The following is a 24,085-nucleotide window of genomic DNA, read 5'->3' on the forward strand; positions in this document are numbered from 1 at the left end:
ATATCTGACAATCGATGTAAATTTGTAAATGAGTCGGATGTATCAATCAGTATCAATAATTATATTAAAAGGTCGTACCAAGATTTACATGAACGGTATTCATGACCACGCGGCTGCTACATAAAAAACATTTGTTTTAAAGTACCTTTACATATCATTCAGTTTACAATAATTTATTCACTTGAATTTTGTATCGAATTTCGATGTATTCCAAAAGGAAAAACTCAATTTATAGAGGTATCTCTTCAACTATAATATTCTTATGCAAATTTTTCCACATAAAGAGATAAAATCAAATGGTATAGAAGAAAAAATTTATTATCAACATTCTCCACTAATTACAGTGACGGTAGGCGATCTCGTGGACGTTATGCCTGGCGTCGTAGTAAATGCAAACGGCGTTGCCGTAATCGGTAACGGTGAAGCACGACCTTCCGGGATAAGCTGTACCAGACGACGTCTTCCTTCGTTCACGGTATCAGGGATCACTACTCTGGACTTAGCTAATTCCACTTTCAATTTCTCTTTTCTCAGGAAGTATACCCATATCCATCCGAAACGATTGATTTCCCCTTCTGCGGCGGGTTCTGGGCGGCGGTAGCTACGTCCGGGGTGTTAGCGAGCACGATTTTCTTCGTAGACATCATCTCAGGTCGTCAAATTGGAAAGTCTCACTTGTTTGATGGACACCTGGATGTCACATGGTACGGCGGCCCTTTTCCTACGTTGATAATACAGGCCAACGATGGAAAATTTTTTTTAGTGAAAATACCTTATGTTTTTTAGCTTGCTGAATCCAAATATGATGCTTAAAAAGCTGTATCACCCACCATTTATTTACATTTTATGGTTATATTCATGAAATCAAGCATCATCATTAGAATTTAACAGCTTTTTTATAGTTAAAATAAAATTGAAAAAAAGACCGACTCCATACCTAACTAGAGATATTTAAGGAACGAAGATGATGTTGGTAGTTCCTACTGATGAAACACATGCTAATGTTTAGTTTAGTTTCAACCTAACTTTTCAACAGTTTCACGTTTCCGTTTCCTGTATGTACATGTTCTCAGTGCAATCGCGGTTGTAAAAGCTCTGCTGACAGTTTTTGTTATATTTGTGGTGAGTTTGTTATTAAAAAACACCAAAGAAACATTACAGACTTTGTAAAAAAGGTTTATCTAGCGTACTTTGGAGAGACTAAACTTGGAGATCAGAATAAATCTCGGGCGCCGCATAAGATTTGTTATGTATGTGTCGAAGAAAATGTTCAAAAAAGGAGAAAAAACACTTGAAATTTGCTGTTCCTATGATATGGAGGGAACCAAGAAATCATTCCGATGTTTGTTACTTTTGCAGTGTTAATATTACTGGTACTAACTCTAAAAACAAGAAGGTAATAAGCTACCCTAACCTTCCGTCCTCTATCCTACCAGTAGGGCACGGTGTAGATTTGCCGGTCCCTGAACCACCAGAGCACTTAAATTCTATTGTAAAGAATTTTCTGATGTACAGTCGGAGTTAGACAAACAAGATGAAGAATTTCAATGTGTTAGAGAAAATGTAGAGCCTAAATTGTTTACGCAGGTCGAGCTTAACGACTTAGTTAGGGATCTGGGCCTAACGAAAAAAAAAGCTGAACTGCTTGGCTCTAGGCTAAAAGAAAAGAACTGGTTGGCGGCTGGAACTAGCGTTCATGTGTATAGGAAAAGAGAACAGCAATTTTCAAAGTATTTTGAACAAGAGCGTGATTTGGTGTACTGCTCAGACATTCCTGGTCTTATGAGTGAGTTTAGAATTGAGTACAAAAAGAAGATCCAAAAATAGTTTGAAGGCTGTTTTATTACACAACGGTAACGTGTATGCTTCTGAATCTGTCGGTCATTCTGTACATATGAAAGAGAGCGGTCACATTGATAGATTATAATTTATCAATGAAGAAACATTCATGAAAAAAAAAAAACATCTTTAATAAATTGTCGATAATTTCAGAATGCTCAGAGGTAGATATAAGGAACCTGTATGCACTGTGATAGAGAATTAGTGCTTTGAAAATTTTATTTGAAATGGTAAAGGGGTTGGCTTAAGTGAATTCAAGTATTTGGACATTAGAGACAATAGAGCAAAAACTATTACCACCAATAGTCAAGTTTCATAAGTTACTGACGTGAAATTCACTAGTCCACATGGAATGGATTTGTCATAATTCACCTTCTAGGACAAATCTTCATTTCAGCAAAGTAAAGGAATATGTCTTGTTCGTATTTATGCTCGGTACGATAAAGACGATAATTATCTGTGTCGAATAAAACCGGATATTATTAATATTAAAAAAGAGTTTTAAGTTGAATTTGGAATTCTATTATCACTGAAAAGAACACTCAGTAACTCTAACAGTGACGATAGAAGACGATCTACCCTCTGATAAAGGGGGTACAAACAATAATAATGTAAATAACGAGAATGTGACATCACATTGAAAAAGCTGTCCTGACTGGTAAAGAAAACAATAATCAGTTAACCGAAAATATAATTAGAGATAAAAGACAACAAAAAAGTAAGGTGTTCAAATTTATATTCAGACATTGCTTATGTATTTATTGGAAGGGTAAATGATCAAAATATTGGCAAATTACATCTCATGGCCGTAGGACATATCCTACACAAAAAACTTAATACTCAAAATATAATGAAAATTGATAATTTGGGCAAAAATAGAATTAGAGTCCAAGTCAAAAATATTTCGGATACTAATAATCTTGTTAATAACCCTAATCTGATCAATGAACATTTAAAAGCGTATATACCAAATAATCTGCTAAATAGAAAAGGAGTAATAAAAAATGTTGATACTATTTTTGATGGGGATTATTTATTCAGTAATTTCCTATCTCCTATAACTATTTCAGACATCACTAGAATTAAAAGAAAAATAACACGTAATAATGAAACAATTTTAGTACCAAGACAATCTATAATTGTCACATTTGAGGGTAATATATTATCGTCCGTCATATACATAAATTCTGTAGCATGTAATGTCGAATCATATATACATAAAGTTACTCAATGTTTTAAATGTCTAAAATATGGTTATGTAGCAAAACTGTGTCGCCGCACTACGTCATTATGTATAAATTGGGGAAAAGTCGATTCGCACGTCTGTCGCGACACACAAGACAATTGCTGTATACATTGTAAAACTAACACACATAAATCAATATCCAAAACTTGCCTCGCTCATATCAAACAACAAGAAATTAAAAAGAAAATGGCTGAGGAAAACTTAACATTCTTAGAATCTAAACGGATGAGTAATAACTCTTACGCCAATATAGTCAAGACCAACAATAGATTTCAAACACTAGCGACATTAGATGAACAAGGTTCCCGTCTTTACCAAATACAAACGTTAAACATAAAAAAGTCCTCATGATACAGAAAAACGTGGAAATAGCCTCTCCGTAACATAATCAGAATTTAATGGCCAGAAGAAACGAAAAGCCTCATCACCCATTACAGAAGTCGATGCTCCGCCTATATATCAATTCAGATTCGGTCCTGATAAACCAATTACGCACCCCTCCAAAAACAATCCTAAGAATTCCAATACGCAAGAAGATCTAGCAGAAAAAATTTTAGTAGCAATCCAAAAAGTACATAGCTCAATAAAATCATTTGAAGAACTTTCATCAATAGACGTTAAATATATTAAAAAAATAGCATTCTCTAGTAATGAAGAATACGGACAAGAGACTATTATGATTGACGATGAATACTAATAACTTGAATATTCTTCAGTGGAAGGCACGTTCCACTGTATCCAAGAAAAATAGTTTGATTAATATATTATCTGAACTTAGAATGATGTCGCTTTAATATCAGAAACGTGGTTTTATCCAAATAAATCTATTTTCTAATAAAAAACACTATAAAATACAATGAAAATATTATCGAGGGTAACAATGAAAATATGCAAGCTTATGCATTTCAAATATTTGACCCACACTTCGGTTTTACATTGATATCAATTTATTGCCCACCAGACGCTAAAATGAGTATACAACACTTTGTAAAACTTTTTGAATATGAGGATAAGTCCACTTTAATTGGAGGTGATTTCAATGGACATCACGGATTGTGGGTATCTTACAAAAGCAATTCATCAGGAACAAACATTGTAAATGCCTTAAATCGGTACAACAACATGATACTATTAAACGATGAATCACCAACTAAGATATCAAAAGCAACTAATAAGTCGGCGATTGATCTAATAGTCGCTACTTCCGATATTGCAAATAAAATTCATTGGCAAGTGCTACCAGACACTTTAGGATCAGACCATTATGCTATTCTAATTAATTTTAATTACTCAGAATCTCAAATAGAAACCATAATATACCCCACTAACGCTAACGATTAGTGAGGAATTTAGTACTCATAAATAATGTCGTGTTTTTGAAATCCCATTTTCCTTTGAACTAGATACTTTAGAAATGATTGTAGTTGTTTCCACTCGTAATAATTAAAACTTATTTGTATTTCTCGTTAATACCAAACTTATCGGCTTAATGTCTTTAAAGCCGTTTTCGTAGTGTTTAAGTAAAATTCGACAAATAAGGTATCATTAGAAAGACAATTTTGTACCCTTTCAAATAATATATCAGTCAACCTTCTTTCCATCTAAAATTTTAGGGCTGTTACTCACCTCCGCTAGGGGGTTAAAGGCGCAGATCGAATAATATGTTCAAAAAGTGTCTTCCTCAAAAGCAAAATCGACATGTCCGAGCATTTTTATTTAATTACAAAATAAAAGAGAAAAACTAGGTAAAAACATTTCGTTGGACCACCCTGTATAGGTTTATTAAATATTTATGATCTTCCAGTATCGAAACCTACTAACTCTTAAGTAAAATGAATGAATAACTAGTAAATAATTTATTATTCATATAAAGCATATAAAGTGACTAATATCTGTATACAATTTCGCTACTTTAAACGAATAATGCGCCCCAAATGTTGTGCCATTGTGCCAAATGCGCCATTGTGTTCAGGGTTTAAGGTTGATACAAAGGTACTTAAGTCTCTCTTGAAATGAATAAATAGAAATAAATATTGTTTTCAAAACTATTCTCTATTGTGATCAATACACCTTTGCATGCGTTTGGTCATTTTCAATTGTCAAAACATTTTTCCAACTCCAATTGAGGTAGCTCGAAAATATGTGTCTTAAAGTCATCAACCGCTTCTAAGGGTGTCACAGTTTATTTTTGATCTACAGGAATAAAAATAAATTATTGGATGCCAAACAAGGACTGTATGACCGATCAATTTAATGTTTTGACTGTTCAAAAACGTTTTGGTTTGAACTAATTTATGAAAATTCTCGTGGTGGAGAATGATTCGACTTCTACGATTCGTTTGCCTGATTTTTTCGAACATTTCTGGAAAAAAATGCTGGTGTACCATTTAGAATGGACTAATTGCTCTAATGAAATGGTGGCGACATGTCCAATTATTTCGAAAAAATAGATGACCATTTGCTTCGAAGTGCTTGGTGCTGGAAAAACTTTTGTTGGGTTTGGCTCGTCTTGAAAAACCCATACAGTTGATTATACGCAGTGTTTTTTTAAGCGATTGCCAAATTATGCAGAGCAAAGACATCTTTTTGACAGCCAAATGTTCATGCAATATTGAATGTGGGCGAGTGGAACCATTGCCCAAGTAGTCTGGCATAACAACCTATTTTCGACGAACTTCACGAAATTAATCCTGTAGCGAAGTGCGATCACAATTGAATTCCGAAAACCAGCGAAATACGGTGGTTTGAGACGGAGCTTCATCATTAAAAGTTAAAACGAGTTGATCAGCACACTACTGTTGATTTGATCCACGTCAAAATTCATCGCACGAAAGATGAATATTTAAAGTATTTGTAAACAACTAAAATAGCATTCGTATGATAACACGTTCTGAGTACGTTCGCCATTAAAAGTGTCAAAGCAGTGTTGCCATATCTCAAAACTTAAGTAGCTACCCTCGTTTATCAATCAATTTCAGATAGTTCAGTAAATTGTTATTATCTGGGATAATACATTCAATAGATCTTCTTTGGTTATAAGCATCCAAGTTACCTTTATCTGTCTTATCCTCTGTAGATTCTTCCAGACTGATATTTACATTCTTTTCCATTGTTTCCGCTATTTTTCTTTAGCCGATTCCACAGAAGGTATTAGATCATAAAAAGAGTTTATCTGCTATTCCATTTTCCTTTCCTCCAGTGTGATCCGGAATCAATTGGAGGTTGTATTGAGTCTTATTGCCTAGCTTCTTCACCTTATCCATGCATTGCCAAACCAGCTTGCAACTTATTACATTGGAGCTGAGAGTTCTAGTAGCCATCGGTTAATAATCTCTTATTTGCGTTGAGTCATTCCAAAGTTTGAATAAACACTTTTTTCAATTACTAATATCTTGGCTTAAAAGATTCTTCGTGTGTTATAAAATCTTTCAGGGTGTTCGGTTTTGGTCCACTTCCATTCCCGTTTCGTCTGCTGTTTTTGTACTATTCGTATACTATTTGATGGCATTTCTTTTCATTTCTGATATTATATTTTGATCCTATTCACGCTCACTGTCTAGTCTTAAGCTCAAATTTTCTAAAAGTCAATCTTCTTCGATATTCCACCATGAGGCTTATTTCAGAATTGATCACTATCTGAGAGAAATTTTGTTTTATTCCTGGTGACTCGTTCCCAAAATATTCCGAGTAAGAGGTAGAAGAGTATTTGGGAACATTTCTAATACTGCTGTTGGGATGTTCTCATAGTTCCAATTGTTCTTTATATATAGGCCAGTCTTTTTACCTTCGATTGATCTATTTTCGTTTTTTTTATGTAAATAACAAACGAAAAAGGGTGAACTCTTTTACACTCAAGTGTCTGCCGTGTGGAGATACATGTGGGCGACGATGTAGCTGATTCCACAGGCCTGCAATTCTCCAAAGAGATGATAAAATAAAGTTCTGGGCATCTGCAAGCGAGCTCGGTGTTCATGAGCCACATCTGATTATGGGATTACATTGAATATTCAGCTGTTTAGTTTTGAAGAGGCGTTCAAGTTTTTGTGAAACTACCTTAGCTAATTCTGCCAAGGGACTATGGTGATATTTCATGCTCTTACAGTACCAAATCTTTAGCTATCGTACCAGCCATCTTTGTACAAAGAGCAACCTGGGTTTTGCTGCATTAAACTCATCCAGATTGCTTCCACCTCACACAATATTTTAGAAATCGGTATTCATGGTGTTGATTTGTTGCTCTCTACGGATTTGGGTGTTAGCGGAGTGTATTTCGGCGACTGATTTGATCGACGACACTAGTAAACTATCATCAGCGAAGTTAAATATCGACTCAAGATTTGGTGGTTAATGACTTATCCAGGACCTTGGCAATGGCTGCGATTGAAACGGTAGCGGTAGTTATTGGGAAACGTCTTTTTTGTGTGGGCTGAACGTGAACACATTTCTAATCAACAGGGAAGAGACTTTTTTAAATGATAAAGAAGATAGTTTGCATAGCGCACATCTCGATGTCGAAATTCTATTTTTGGCATAAATGAACCAACTTTTGGCAAGCTCTGTAATGATTAGTCAAGAAGGCCTATACAAATAATAGAAATATACGGGTACATCAAGGTTTGGCGTTTGACGGGTATAGACATTAGTATGCTTGGACGCGTAGCTATGAGCCAATCTATAGATATCAGGATATTTTTTGTATAAATGGTTATTGATGGATAATTTTCATAATGGGAAAGTCATCGATCATTATTACATTAAAAACTATTACTTTGATGCTCAGTAAATACATGCCCATTAGTTACTCTATTTCACCTTGATGTCCTACTATAACGAGCACAATTTTGAAATCTACATTTCACCATCTGTCTTAATTTAATCTAAAATATGATTATCATACTAGTAAATTGATGCCTTGAAAGATATTTCAAATTTTTCTGTTTTATTATTAAAAGTATTGTTATGAAATTTCGGCGTATCTCTGCTCCAGCCGTCTGTCCTCTTAGAAACAATATTATTTTGTTATTTTTCAATATAATATAATCTTCAAATGGATCACCATACTCTATATTTATGTTCTATATTCTATCCTCTATCTTATACTTGGAAAAATAAATCCAAACACAGAGAAAAAATGTAGAGTACACTTCGATGTTAGTCTGTTTTAGGTATATATTTTCATTTCATGGAATTAAGATTTCATTGTCTCTAGTCTCTAATTTGACAAATAGATAAAAACTGACGGAATTTTTGCCTCGACTTTTGAGATAAGACAAGAGTGAATATTTTTTGAAAAATAGTCTGGAAGAAAAATCACAGCCGGAAAGTTAGTTTTTTCTTTTTTCCAATGAAAATTGTTTATTATTCAAAATTAACAAAATACAAAGGGGGACACGAAAAAAATGTCACTTTCTTGAAACAAATTAAAATAAGATAAATTTTTAATTTTAATATAATATACTCCAAATTTTCAATGCTTCAACGATGAAAATTTATCGGTTTTCAAGTAAAATATCTCGAGATGGTAATTTGGACGTCATCCAAGTTTTTAAAATTTTTCCCTTTAAAAATGCGATTGGATGAGAATAGATGAAAATCCGATACTGATATAGTAACTCTCACCCCAACACATAAAGTTTTTCCAAGACTCCTCTTGCACAGTGCTGTCTTGCAATCCCATTTTCCAGAATAATGCCTTTACTGTAACCAGCGGTTTTATTACAATTTTGTTTACTCGAACCAAATGTTTATAACAAAGATCTGCATGTGCAGGTATAAGTACTTCAAAATGAGAAATTTCACCACCAGATACATAGAAGTGCCTTTTTGGGATGTAAGCCTGGCTTAGCAGTGCTTCGTGGTTATTTATTCGGAGTGAGCCACTGCCTTTTGCGTTTTGTAATTCGCGTTGTCAAAATGGTTATATATGGTATTGAAGCAATACATTGCATGTTATGGAACGATTGGCTGCTCTGCGTATTTTTTTTATAATCTGCCGCAAATATTTTCGGTCAACGAGTATGGTTGAGAGTATTTGAGGTTTAATCGATTATTTGATATACATTTGTTTCTACTTTTGTTTTTAGCGTGTCTTCGTCTACTATTATTGATCTTCCTGACCGGATCTGAGCTTAGAGCCATCTTTGGCTACGAACGCCTTTTGTACTTGAACAAATATCGCGAATGTTTTGGCCTCAACTATTGCGTCACTACCCGAAAATGTTCCAGAGTTACTACAAGCGCGCAAAAAATTGGTCCTTTTACCAATATCAAGAGGTACAAACAACATTTTCCATACGTGAACTTGCAAAAGAGATTAATATGCCTTCTGACTCATAGACACAAGTTGATCTTGATCATGTAAGACCAGCTTATTATAGCATTCCAAACAGCGGAGAAAAGTGACAATATTACACTAGGTATCGAAAAATCTATATAAAGATACAGTATCCTCTTCTACACAAAAGATCCAATTTCTGTGTTGTGGCTACGTATCTAAAATACAATATGGAGATATTTAGAAATTATTCAAATATTGTAGCAACTACTCACAAAAATTTTTATTGAAATTACCTAAAATAATTCATTTTGACAATAAAAATGTAGATGCAAACCTCTAGATTTATAATTTTTTCTAGTATATGATGCTTTGTGGAAAAATGTGAAAATCATGCTATGATATAATAAAAATTTCTCGTTTCTGAGTTATAGGACATTGAAGCTGTAAAATCAAAAATTATATTCAATAAATAATTCTTTACAATCTAAAAATAACAGAAATGGATTTTTCAATCGATTTTTCAGCAAGAAAGTACTCTGTATTTAACTCGATAAAATCTATGGTTGAGGAGTTATGTAGATTTTTATATCGATGTACATGCCGAGAAAATCGTATTTATTATCATAAATTGTAATTATTTATTGAAAATACTCACAGGAGGTATTAAGACACATTCCAATATTTCTAATTGCATATTGTCGAACATCGTGTTACTTACATAAGGAAAAAACTAAAAATGTAGAAAAAATTAGTTGTTTAATCTATACCTTATAAAATAAAAAGGGATGCGAAAGAGGTGAAGAAGTTGCTCCTTGAGAATCCTATGGAAAGTTGTCGTTGATGCGTTGAATTCTAGAGATATTTTGCATACGCTAATTGTGGGATCAGCATGTACAACGATCTACATATCTCCTCAATCATAATCATTATTGAGTTAATATACACTATATCTTTATTAAAAAATCGATTGAAAAATGCATTCATCCTATCTTTAGATTGTACGGGTTGTACTTGTGAAAGTTACGAATTGTTAACCATTGGGCATGAGCCACCCCTGATCTTCAGATAGTAATGTGGAATTATTTATTCCGTAAAATGGACATATATAATCATCCGTTAAGAAATCATAATGTATAATTTAGAAATATACTTAAATATAAGTTTTGATTTTGCTACTTTAAAGACCTATAACTCAGAACCGAGGGGTTATTCCTTGTAAAGAAAAACTTTTTGTCTGGTAGATGCGATTGTCCGGGAGCGGTCAATGCTGCCGGGTGCAATCATAGAACCAAGGATAGACACTGATATTCTTATGTACTTTGAGCCGCTGAATACGAAAACGCCAAAAACTAGTACGTTCCGTTTTAATCGCAATTGTTTAAAAAAATTATGATCGATTTATTTTGTCGTGCATTAGCTTATGTAATGGAATGTGAATCGCGATATGTACCAAACACCGGATCTGCACTAATATCGAAGTGTATCAATTTGTAGAGTAAGGTTCAACGAGCAAGTACGGTTTCTCAATTTTGAAAAATGTTCAGTTAATCAAACGTTATAAACATCGAAAGTTGTAAGAATCGTCGATTTTTCTACTATCAAAAATTTATAAATTTTTAAATACACATTATAAGGAAAAAAGACAAGAGACCTTATCTTCTTGAAATTGGCCATATTTGTTCAAACTATTACGATTTAAACAAAAGGTACCAGTCTTTCGCAAAAACGGCATATTTGGATTCAGCGGCTCACAATAAATAAGAAAACATTTTTTTTATTCTTGGAATGATTGCACACGGCAAGCATTGACCGCTCCCGGACTACGATGTTAGTTAGAACGTGGTACAAATTATATCCGATATCAACAAATTCTATTCTAAAAAGGAATTTCTACAAAATCTTGGTACGATCTCAAATATCAACTGAAAATTTTTTGGAATAAAATTCATTTAATTAACAAATGTTTTCTGTTAAACTAATTTAAAACTGTTTATTATGTAGAACTCTCTTTTAATTAATATGTGTGATTCTAAATATGAGATATCGACGAAAATTTTATTAATATCTTATCACGAAAAAGAGTAAATTTAATTCTCAAGTTTCTGGAAGAACAGAGTCTAATTAATTTTATGAAATATACAAAGTATAGTAACAGTATAAACAAACAATCATTATAGATTCTTTAATATAGTTGAGTTTATTTCGTAGAAAGTATGGGGATAGGACCTAGTACGCCTCAATAGAATAGAGTAAAGGTGCGTTCAAATGATAACATTCATGTCGTAATATCGAATGCAATGACAGCAATTGAAATTCGACGTTATGATACTAGATAATCACACGTACTAATACTGGTGATACCACATTATCAGAAATTGCGAAAATCATAACTGCAGAACCGGATGAAAAGATGAATATATCAATTAAACTCGATTTTTAAACCTAAGACAGGAATATTTTATGATATTTCTTGAAAAGGTTGAATGCTAAAAACGAATACTGAGTTTACACACCACAACACCAACATTCACAATTACACTGTTTGACGCACGTTTCGATAACCAAGTTATCGTCTTCAGAGACTGAAGGTAAACTTTACTTGTGTAAACAGTGTATTCAGTATGAATATCGTCAACGGTTCCAGAAATTCGAACTTAGCCAAAAACGATATGATTATAAGAAATAACTTAACGAGTAATTCAACAAACAAAATATTTGAACTGAGGGTAATATTTTGTGTCACCTCCATTTGCACGTATCTTAACAACACAACTTCTTGACAAGATTTTAAAAAGTTGTGCGATTTCTCTGTAACCAAGAGAATATTTCTTATATAGTTTCTGTACAGATTGCTGTCACCATTGGCATGTTTTGCTGCTGAGAAATTTAAATCAAGTGATCTGGGTGAAAGCGTCAGATGAAGAAAACCTTGATTTTCTAATTTTTCTAAGGCCACCGCAGATCTATGTGGACTCGCATTATTATCGAATGAACTGGTGGCATACAATTTTGGCATAATGCTGATCCATACTCTTTAATCCATTACAATCAATTCATTACGTCAATAAAAACTAAGTTCTGCCCAGATCAAAGTTGTTCTTATACTACTTTGAAATGGATTGAATAAACAGGCCGTTGATGCAAGGAAGTCAATTGATTTATTAATATTATCCGTTCTTGTCTAATGTCGGAAAACAATCTATATCGAGACCATTTGTAAATATCGCGTTTCCTCTTTAATTAGGTACGTCAATGTTCGTGATGTAATGCACAAGTCTATGTCGCTTGTATGAAATTGTAATAATTCCCTATTTATTCTCGATATAGATACAGAAGTACCTCTTGTATTGCAAAGTATTCTTCTCAGGTATTATACGAGCCATAAGGCCTAGGTAACGATTATCAATGACTCTATGTCTTCGTCATCTGGCAACAGCTGGAACTGATTAAGCAATGATACTGTATGACACATTCGATTTCCAGTGTTGGTCTGTTTTGAGCTAGCTTCAAGTAATCGGATCTTAAAAGATTTTGTAAAAACTTCCAATATTTTTATACAAATATCAATAAGCAATTCTAAATACACACTACTTATTACACTGATAAATTCATAACTACTGAATAGATGTAGATTTTGAAGATGAGACGAGCGTGGATAGCAAACGCTAAGGGAAAAGCAATTTGAAGACCCACAGTCTTTTTGCAATTTCTTGTGGATTTAACTGGGCTTATTCAACAAATTTACGGATGTTTTATTTATTTATCTACAAGTTTTGTTATTATTATATCACTGCCGTAATATCGTATATAAAAATTTTTTCTTATGTAGCACTGCCACAATAGCATGACATCTAGATATCCAACAGTTGCAACTTTGCGTATCGGCATTAGATGCCATCACATAAGATCATAACTATATTAAGTTCGAATTTCTGGAATCGTTGGCGATATTCATACTGAAACGCTGTTACACCACCACTACACCAACACTCACAATTACACTGTCTGACGCGCGTTTCGATAATCAAGTTATCGTCTTCAGAGACTAAAGGTAATCTAAAATCTACTAGCTTGACTTGCCTTTTTTCCCACCACCTCTCGCGAAAATTAATTCCAGTGAGAAAAAAACTCCTTGGCGGGAATATTCACATTCATTCTTTGACTACTAAACTATAGAGTGAGCTGTAAGGAATTGACCCTTTGTCCCTATTTGAGCTTCTCTTACATCAACATTTCAATGCTCTCAAATGCATCAAAAAATTTATTATTGGATACATTTTTTAACAATTTTACATTATTATTATTAATGTCATGACTGTGACTGGCAGCGTGATCGGCAATACCTGATTTTCCGGTCTGTCCATATTTTAAATGAGCTGTGTTGTTTAAACTAATCCTCTTGTATAAAGAGGATTGAAAGATATCAGACCAAATTTTTCTTGTTTTTCACTTTGGATTTGAAAAAAGTGGTTTCACATAGAGATTTTTTAAACCTATGACAATTGATTGAACTATTTACAATTCTTTTTACCGTTGAGTACAGCTACATCCTCAATGAAGGACTTTTCCTTATTGTATCTCTCGAAGGTAAGTAGAAAGTTGATTAACCGATGTATCAGGAGATGGAGACTGGCCATCCTCTGTTGGATACAATGAAAATAATCAGCCGGAATGTACCTGCACGTAGAGGTGTTTTTCCTAAATACATCAAATTCTAGCCAATTACTATTCTTAAATAGGGACAAAGGACCAATGACTCACAGCCCACTCTATAGTTTAGTAGTCAAAGAATGAACATGAATATTCTCGCTAAGGAGTTTTTTCCTGCTGGAATCAATTTTCGCGGGAGAAGAGTCATTGGTGGGAAAATTTAGTATAAAACAGGTAAGTCAAGTTATTAGATTTCAGCTTACATTCAGTCTCTGAAGACGATAACTTGGTTATCGAAACGCGGGTCAGAAAGTGTAATTGTGAGTTTTAGTGTAGTGATAGTGTAAACAGGGTATTAAGTATCATAACCATAGAATATTATTACACTTAAGTCAAAATTATCGGATCCGCTCATTCGATTTTTTAGCGATTGTACCAGTTTAAAAATAAGTGTGAATTAATTTTCTATAGGAAACGAGAATATGGAAAGTGCTACGTTTTCAAAGGTATACGTGAGTTTTTTTAAATACATGATCTGATCGAATTTGACCCGAACAGCGTGCGAGAATCCAATGGGTAAAGTTTTTGGAAATTGAACTACATATTTCAATTAGTTTGTGTTTGTAATTTACTTATTTACGATGATGGAAATTTTTCTGATTATATTGACTATGGACAAAAGTTTAGTATTGAATTTTCTCAACCTTTTTCTGCTTCTGATGGAATTACGAATAATGGTTTGAAAAACTCTTTAGGTAGTCTACTTCATCGCGAAGTTTTGAGTGACAGTATTCAGTGAAAGATCGTGAAGTCGTCGACAACTTACCTATCCACCTCTGACAATAACATTGAAAAAGTTAAAGGAATAATGCTCGAAAATCGTTTTGTTGGCATCAGAGAGATACTTGAGGCTATCAAAATTTTTCAAATCAACATATTTTGGTTAACGTTTTAGGTATGAGACGTGTCAATATTAAATTCGTACCAAAACATTTACACTTTTTGTGAAAGAGATGCCCAATAACATAGCTAATAACCCTACATTCATCAAACGCATTATTACTGGCGACGAGACGAGGGTCTATATAAGATAACGTCAAAACTACCAAGCAATTTTCCGATTGGCGATTGGCTGAATCCGAAAAAATAATATCATAGTTGTTTGAAAACCTAGGTGATGCTCATCTACGATTATGTGTGTTTTACCTTGCAATTTGTGCCAAACGGCAAAGGTTAATAATGATTACCACCGTTTTGATATGTTTACTTGAAGCAACTCGTTGTAAGCAACCGGATTTGTAAGCAGATAACATTTTTCACCACAATAACGCGACGTCAAATTACAAAAATATTCTGACTGTATTTTGGCCAAATACAGAACGAAAATAAACGCTTACTCACCGTATTCGGCAGATTCTACTCGCTATGATAACTAGATTAGTCATTCGCTTAAGGTACTGAATGCCAGCTCAGGCGAGGTTTCCAAATGTATGGAAAATTGAATTGAGTGATGGAATGCTTGTATTGGCTCGAAAGGAGCTCATTTGTAAGCGATAATAAAGATTTCTATAAAAATACGTGAACGTTTTAGTTTTTCAGTTTTTTGGAGAGCATCAAATTTTGAACCAAAAGCACATTAGAAAATTATCTAATTTATACCCGTTGTCTAACCAAAATACATTAAGGGATCAAAAACACGTTATTTGTATTTAAGAAATCAACTTTAAAGAAAACAAAGTCAATCATAGTCAATGAATGGATCTACAAAAACAGACATTCTGACAGAGCTAGTGAAGGTGAGGTTATTTGTGTGAAAAATCATTCTTATAAATGAAATAAACATATATATATATATATAAAATTCCATCTAGAGATAGTTGCAGTTAACATATCATACATTGAAAGGAATATATGAATATTAGTAATATTTATTCCCATCTATCGGAAAGATTCCTTCAACAAGTTTCTCAAAAACATCCAAACAAGTGAAAGATATAGAAAAAATATTAGGGGATTCCACTAAACATGATACAATCTGGTTATCTTGAAATACAGATGCAAGAGGAATGGAAATGATATTAAGTTCTAAAGAAGATACGAAATTAAATCAATTAACAGGAAATTATCAGCCATTGAATCAACTATTTGTGATTATCAAATCACAACAAACCTAAGTAGTAAGTCAAACTTATTTGTATGAAAGTGATCAATCGTCTATAAATATAGAAGAGATAATAATCAGTGTAACGCATTAGACGATAGAATTTGAAACATAATTTACTGAATATATAGAAAAAATATTTCCAGAAGTAACATTGGCGAAATAGCGAATATGTTCAGAATCATACAGACAGCAGAAATCCATGTTATATTCACCTGTATCCTGGTAGACATAACAAAGTGAAAAATCTATTGAATTAAGTAAAACATATGAAGTTAAACGGAAAAACAATAATGAGCAAGCTAAAAAGGAGATGTGAAAATCATTTGTCCCAACAATAATACAAATTCAAAGATGTAAACAAAGTAGACAGATAGAATAGCAAATAAACAATACAAAAAATGTAAGTTGAAGCCACCGTTTTACTGTATTAATCTTCAAGAAATATAAGGTTGGCAACTAAATACTTTCTCTGCTAACTAAATACTTACTGCTTTGTTTTTCAAATAACTTATGTTAGTGCTGTACTTTGCTGTTTGTCACTTGATACTGGTCACTTTGACGTAACTTTAGAAGCAATTAGTGCGTGATTTTTATTGAAGCTATTAATTGTGGGTTAATGTCAAGTGGAGTGCAGAAACTAACATTTTCGGCAAAGGAAAGAAAGCTGCTGCGGCTCACAAAGAAATATGTCAAGTTTATAGCGCTGATTGCTTAACAAAGTGCAAGTATCAGAGTTGGTATGAAAAATTCCCGTACTGAAGTTGATGATGACCAAATCATCAAAGTTATATAAGTTAAATAAGTTATATAAGTTAAATAATCAAAGTTCGAGATGTGGCTAAGAGGCTACATGTATCGCACACAACAATAAACAAACATTTAAAATATCTTAAGCTAGTTAAGAAGCTTGATATTTGGTTGGGAACTTTACGAATTGAAAGAAATTCATTTTACACAAAGAATCAACATTTGTGATGTGCACCTTAAACGAAATGACACCGACCTTTTATTGAAAAGAATCATCACTGGTGTTGAAAAATAGGTCCTGTACAATAGAGTAGTTCGAAAACGATCATGGTTCAAACACGATGAACTACCATAAACTACATCGAGAGCTGAAAAGCAATAAAAAGTTTAAGCTGTCAGTTTGGTGGGATTATAAAGGTGTTATTTTTTCTGAGCTGCTTCCAAGGAAAAAAACGATCAATTCTGATTTTTACTGTCAACAATTAATGAAACTGGATAAAATCAAAGCAATCAAAGAAAAACGACCAGAATGATCAAATCGGAAAGATACAATTTTGTCAACTTGTGGAAAACTATTGGAGCTTGGCTAGGAAGTGATGCCACATCCCCCATACAGCCCTGATCTGGCACTATTTATTATTTCGAAGTTCGCAGAATTATTTGAAAGGTCAAACTTTCACAAATGACGATGAGCTTTAATCGTACCTGGTTTAGTTTTTTGCTGATAAGGACCAGAAATTTTATGAGCACGGAATTTTGAAGCTGAAAGAAGTATGACAAAATGGAAAATATATAATGTTCTTTATTTTACTTTATAATACAAAAGAGAAATTAATTTATCGCCAACCAATAATAATTAGTATAGTGATAAATGAAGCTAGAAAACTGATAAAATTCCTCACACATTTCCAAAAAATCCCCTAATAACTGAAAACAAAATATTGATCAAATACCCCCTAAAAAATGTTATCAGTAAATTGAGAATTATTGAATCATATTATAAATACAGGGTTATATATTTTAAATATTATCCGATGAAGTCAATTCTCAAAAAATATGATATAAGCAGAAAATCCGCAAACACCATTACCTAGTAATATACAAAATATTTATTTAAGACAATTTTTCATAAAAGTTACAATTTTGGTGTTCCTCTTATTCTGTCCTACCCTGTATATAAGTAACAAAGTATATAAGTAAAAAACAATAATACGGGGTCTGGCTATAAAATAACGAGACTGGTTTGTTATTCTACATTTGTATGCTCCCCCTCAATATACTCCCCCTTCCTCGCCACATACCTTTCCATGCGTTTTTTCCATTGATCGAGACAGTGCTGGAAATCTTCTTTAGTGCCCTTAGGAGCTCTGCGATTTCTTGCTTTACCGCTTACATCGACTCCAGAGTTGAAACAGTCACAGGACGACCTGGATGCTGGTCATCTTCAGTGCTCTCTCGGCCCTCACTAAAGCGCTTACACCACTCAAAAACACGCGCACGAGATAGAGAATTGCCCCATAGGCCTCTTTCAACAATTTATTGCAATCAGTCTGAATTTTTTACAATTTAATGAGAAATTTGAGATTTATTCTGTTTTTCGTCACACGTGGTTTTCAGCACGAGAAAAGAACATGTTCATTTCAAACCGCTACTGCACAAATACTACAATCGGAACAAAAACGTGTTTTGGGACGTGCTTAGGTAAGATATCTAGATACCCAACGCACTGCTCGTTTTTGATCCCATCCGACCCCGCGCCCTCTAGATGCGAAGTCTCGTTATTTTATAATATGCTACTGTTTAATGACAATTATCTGTCGAAAAACAACCTTTATATGAGAAAATAGAATAATAGAAGATTCAATAGAGGCTATAGAATTCAAGTGTTCTTGGGTTAACTAGATAAATTATAATTTTGAAACAATTAATATTTTTCATTTTACTTTCCAACTAACTGGTCAACATAAATTATCGACAAATTTCAACTCGAGGATAGAAACTATGTGAAATAGAGTAATTAACACAGTATATTCTGTTAACTTTATGTTGGATTATAATGGATTTGTGCGGTCAAAAAGCAATTGGTGAAGTAAATATGTCTTGAACGGATCTCCACTGCCGGCATGAGAATTGAATTATCTCTGTAGATATATTTTTAGAATAATGAAACTACTTTCATACTTAGTTTCACCTAAATCAGTGACGGTATATGAAAAGTCTCATAAATATTCACGTTTTCGCCGATGAAACCCAGGCATTACATACTATATCAATTTTTCATTTTATTCTCAATGTCGCTCTTCCATTAGGAATTGATTGGTGTTGTAAGTATTCGATAGATGTGAAATATTATGTTACTTTGTTAAAATCTATTTTCACCTCCCTACATGTTTTCATAACTAGTACGGAGTGAAATAAATCAGAAATAACTAGAAAATGCCTTGTAATCCCATCATATCTAGAGAGATTGAAAATATGTCGAAAGTTCTACATAATAACTATTGAAAATATATTTTTGTCAAGCTATTTTTAACTGAAAAGTGGAAATATATAGTGGCAGAAGCGACATGTTTTCCGTTTTGCAGCTTATTACTTGGGTTTCGAAATATACGACACATAATGTATATTATGTGTAGTAAAATTATTTTTATTGCGAAAAAATGATTCTAAGATATCCTACCTGTAGAGTGATAGTAAAATATTGAAGGAGCGAGGAATAGCCATCACTCGCTAATAGTATATTATACTTTATTATGAACTTATATTCAACTTTTTGTCTGTTGCCAGGCATTTTTGGTTGATAATGTTTACCCATGACTCATTTCTATCAAATCTATACTGAACACACTGTTTACACCAACACTCTCAATTACACTGACGCGTGTTTCGATAACTATTTGAGTCTCTGAAGGCGATAACTTATCGTGTAACGTGTAAATTGTGTAGTTGTGGTGTAAACAGAATATTCAGTATGAATATAACCAACGGTTCTAGAAATTCTAATTCAGTTTATCAATTTTTTTTAACAACTCGAGTTACTTTGGTTAGAGAATATTTGTTTAAGTTTAAAGATTATAGAAAAGTTTCATCAGTTTTGGTAGAAAATACTTATTTTGTGCATTTTGAGATGCTTTTGGTCATGTATTTTTCTCATAATATAGCCTTCAATACTTAGCCACTATATATTTCTACCTGTCAATTATAGATATTTTTAGAGATACATTTGTTACAGACGACAATATTGATTTTTTTTGTAATCACATTGTTTATAATTAATTGTATGTTTCGTGAAACAAAGCTGTATATTTGGAATTAAAACCGCCATCATGGGAGATAATTTTATTGTTACACTCGTAGATGAGTTATATTTCGAAATTCTAAACAAATTGTGATTAAACATTCATAAACCATTTGTTTGATAGATTTAAATTATTTACTTGTGTTGTGTTATTGAAAATAAATTTTCTCATAATAATGTGCATTTCATTCGAATCGTCATTTCCAAAGACAAAACCCATTGAAACGTAAGTGTAAGTAGAAGTGTTGGTTCTATAGATGTACACCACTTTTGACATCTGCACGTTCAATAGTTCGCCTATATGAGTCGATTTTATCTAAGGTACTGAATGCTTAACTTACCAAATAAGACGTGTTATGCTATAACTCGATCTCGCATTTCGAGTTAGAAAAAATAAAGTTTTGCAAAACCGAACCGGAACCTATCTGCTTCCTAGGTATGACCTGATTGGACCGACCACAATATCAGGTAACCGCTTAAATTTGGATATATCTATGCTGCTGATTATGTAACCGATAAAATGTCTTATCGAGACAGAACTCTTAGCATACATATAACCTAGAAGACGCACTGTCTGATACCCGAGTGGGCAAGAGGTTTGATGATGAGTAGAATAACCCAACTGCTGAACAAAAAAACTTATGAACATTTTTCATGTAATATTTACATGTAATATTATATTTCACGTGGCCTACTTAATCGTTTTAATTGTATTTATCGCTAACCATCAGAGTAGAAGTAAATCAATTTATGGACCACAAATTTATAAGCCGTTTCATCTTCTTAATAGGGGACTTATTATTGTTCTATACTGTTTATAAAAGTTTTGTTATATGTATTGTGTACAATTCACTGCTGTGGTTTGATAAATTTTTTCGATTCGGCCGATCCAAATATCGAACATTAGTTTTACTATTAGTAGTGAAATTATTATTCCTGACAGCCTCAAGTGACTATTGGTTAATATAAAATAACCAATATGGTTATACGTTTTTTTGCATGAAATTGACAACTTCGTGACAGGCAAACGCCTTGCTATCATAATGCGCCAACTTTGAAATTTGTCCGTATTCACTCAAATAACAGATACAAAAAGTTTTAGCGGCGTGGACTCAAGGACTATAATGTTAACACTATAGGTTAAGGACTTGTTTTTCTGTATTATTTTATATCAACAATATTTACGTCTCAATTTATACAATTCTCTGCTATTCTTTCACAATAATATTTTATCATACAAAGTAGGTTCAAACTTCAAGCTAAACTATTTTTGAACTAATTCTACAAGTTTAATGATCTTTCTAACATATAAATTCAAGACTAATACAGTAGGTTTTCAAGCAAATATATAATATCGTTCCGAAGTTACTTCAAGTTGCTTCCAGTTCATTAAATCTCTACCGTAAGCTGGAAATCTCTTTCTAAAACATGGCCGACATTAGTTTTCAGTTTTATTTTTCTAATACACTTTTCCAAGTAAAGCTATCCGTATCTTTCCGATTTCTCAAATGTGAGGTCGAAATAGACTTCTCATGCAGAGTTTACGATCAAAGAGGATGAGCTTTGCCCCGGAAAATATTTGGAGAATTTTTATATCATGAAATATGAAATCTTTACACACCTTTCAGCTCAGGTACTGGTTATCCTTCAATTCTTGTGAGCCGGTCACTTAAATATTTCAAGAACTTTGAAGTTTAATATTTGAAATTCCTCCGATAATTATTGCTTTGATGTTATTTTTAGAGAAAATATTTCCACATTTTTCACTTACCTATAAATAGCATAGCCCCAGTTAAGCGATTAATCGATCACTTTCTCTAATGGAATTGTTCACCCCCTTTTAAATTATTTTTTTATTCATCAATATTTTGTAGTTTACTCCAATGACATGAGTGAATTAGTGAATATATCATCAAATTATGACTGAGGCAAGTATCGTTAGTTGACAACTCTCTAGAATTTAGGAACAAGGAAGAAGTTAAGTCATTGCACCTCACTAAATATAACCACCTCATAAAATAATATTGGACAAATAATTACCAGATAGGAAAACTACCGATAAGTTCATAGTTATGTCAGTTGGCGATCATGAACAATTGCACACTCTTGATAGGTATTTGCCTCTTCCAGAGCAGGTTCGTCTTTCACAATCGACAATCTTGACTGTTTTCTCATTACAGGAGTGTGGTGGTCGATTCGAATGAGCTTTTGGTCCACTGCGCAGATAACTTGAACATGCACAATTCGTCAGTTAGTGTATGACTATGATATAACGATAGCTCTTCTATCCATCTTACTTACTATCCGACAGTCGCCCAGTATCATTTGGTGAATTTTTTCAATTAAATTGCCACCAGTTGTACTTTTTGGCCATATCAAACGCTTGTCGTAAGGCAAGCTAATATGGCCCCATTCAAATACAAATTTTATGGTCGTTGATGATGGTGCAGTATAACCATACATATCCCCTCTCTTCCAAGTAGGCTCAAAATATTAACAACGACTGATTAATACAATTGACAAACAGCTAAGTGTCCAAAATATTTCGAATTTAAATTTCATTGAGATTCTCTTAACGCTGGGGCAAATTATATTGAAAAGTGGTGACATTTTCTGATTGTCGTCGAAAGGTGTTTAGACAATTCTCGTATGTAGTTTGTGAAAATCGTTGTTCCCAAGATGTATCCAGGAAAACTGTACTCTTGGCTTGGGACCAGTTAACGTGAAATAATATTCGTCGGAAATATTTTGAAAGCGACAGCTTGCTCATTAATTTCTATTTTTAGTGTTTAAGTTCTCTCATTTACTTGAATAACCCTGTGCTTGAGCATATTCCATTCAAGTCAGGACACACGGGAACTAAATTACCAAAGTAGGTGACCTCAAGATTTTAATTATATATCCCTGTTGACAATAACAACTTTGAATATGCTTTGAGTTTAATTAGAGATGTTGTTTAGCTTTATGCTTTAGCTCAATTTTCCTCACAGCTGTAGGAGAAACCACAACTTGTTCCTTATCAGAAATGTAATTAATTCTATTTTTGAGAAGAAATTATTTTGGATTGTCTTAACACAATAGTTTTTTTTTATAAAAATAATGTTATTTTCCACTCAAACCACGGCAATTTTTTGTTATATTTATACCCATAGTATTTAAGTACATAATTGTTAAAACAATTTATCAGTTTATTATTAATTATCATTGTTACGAACTCGTCCAAAGAATGGACCGTGAAGTCGGCCCTGTTATTTCGATAGAATCGAAAATTTGTTACTGGAATAAGCGGAAACATTTCATATTATTACATGATTCATTTACAGCGATGATTTGTTTATATTATTTTTCTGGGATCAATTTATAAGAAGGCATCCTTATTTGTTAGTTTACTTTTTAGAGCTGGATTATCGTGAAATTATTTTTGTATAAATACAAAGCAAGAAAGTCAGTAAATAATTGAATGTCATAGGAAATGGATGGAAATAGTAATAAGTTACCGATGCATTTAAATAGAGTAAGTGTCCTAAATTTCACTAAGACCGTTAAAATATATCTGCGATAGTCTATCCGATTCTAAGTGGGAGAAACCCAGGTTAGCCGATATAACTCACTGAATTGTGAAAGGTAGGTCAGTAGAAGTGCTAACAACAGCCGTGGTGGTCGTGTAAGAGCCTTTAGCAACCGATTATACTGAGGGTAAGGAAACTGTTACTGGAGGCGCTGAGTATTCACACTCCAGTAGGAGTCGCGAAACTGCCACTAAGGGCGTTGAGTATTAAAATCTTGGTGGGGCCGTATTAGGGCCTTCAAACAATCGATTATACCGAGGGGCCGAATACTGGCGGCGCTAAGTATTCACACTCT

The sequence above is a fragment of the Diorhabda carinulata genome, chromosome 3, assembly GCF_026250575.1.
Source record: "Diorhabda carinulata isolate Delta chromosome 3, icDioCari1.1, whole genome shotgun sequence".
NCBI classification, from domain to species: Eukaryota; Metazoa; Arthropoda; class Insecta; order Coleoptera; family Chrysomelidae; genus Diorhabda; species Diorhabda carinulata.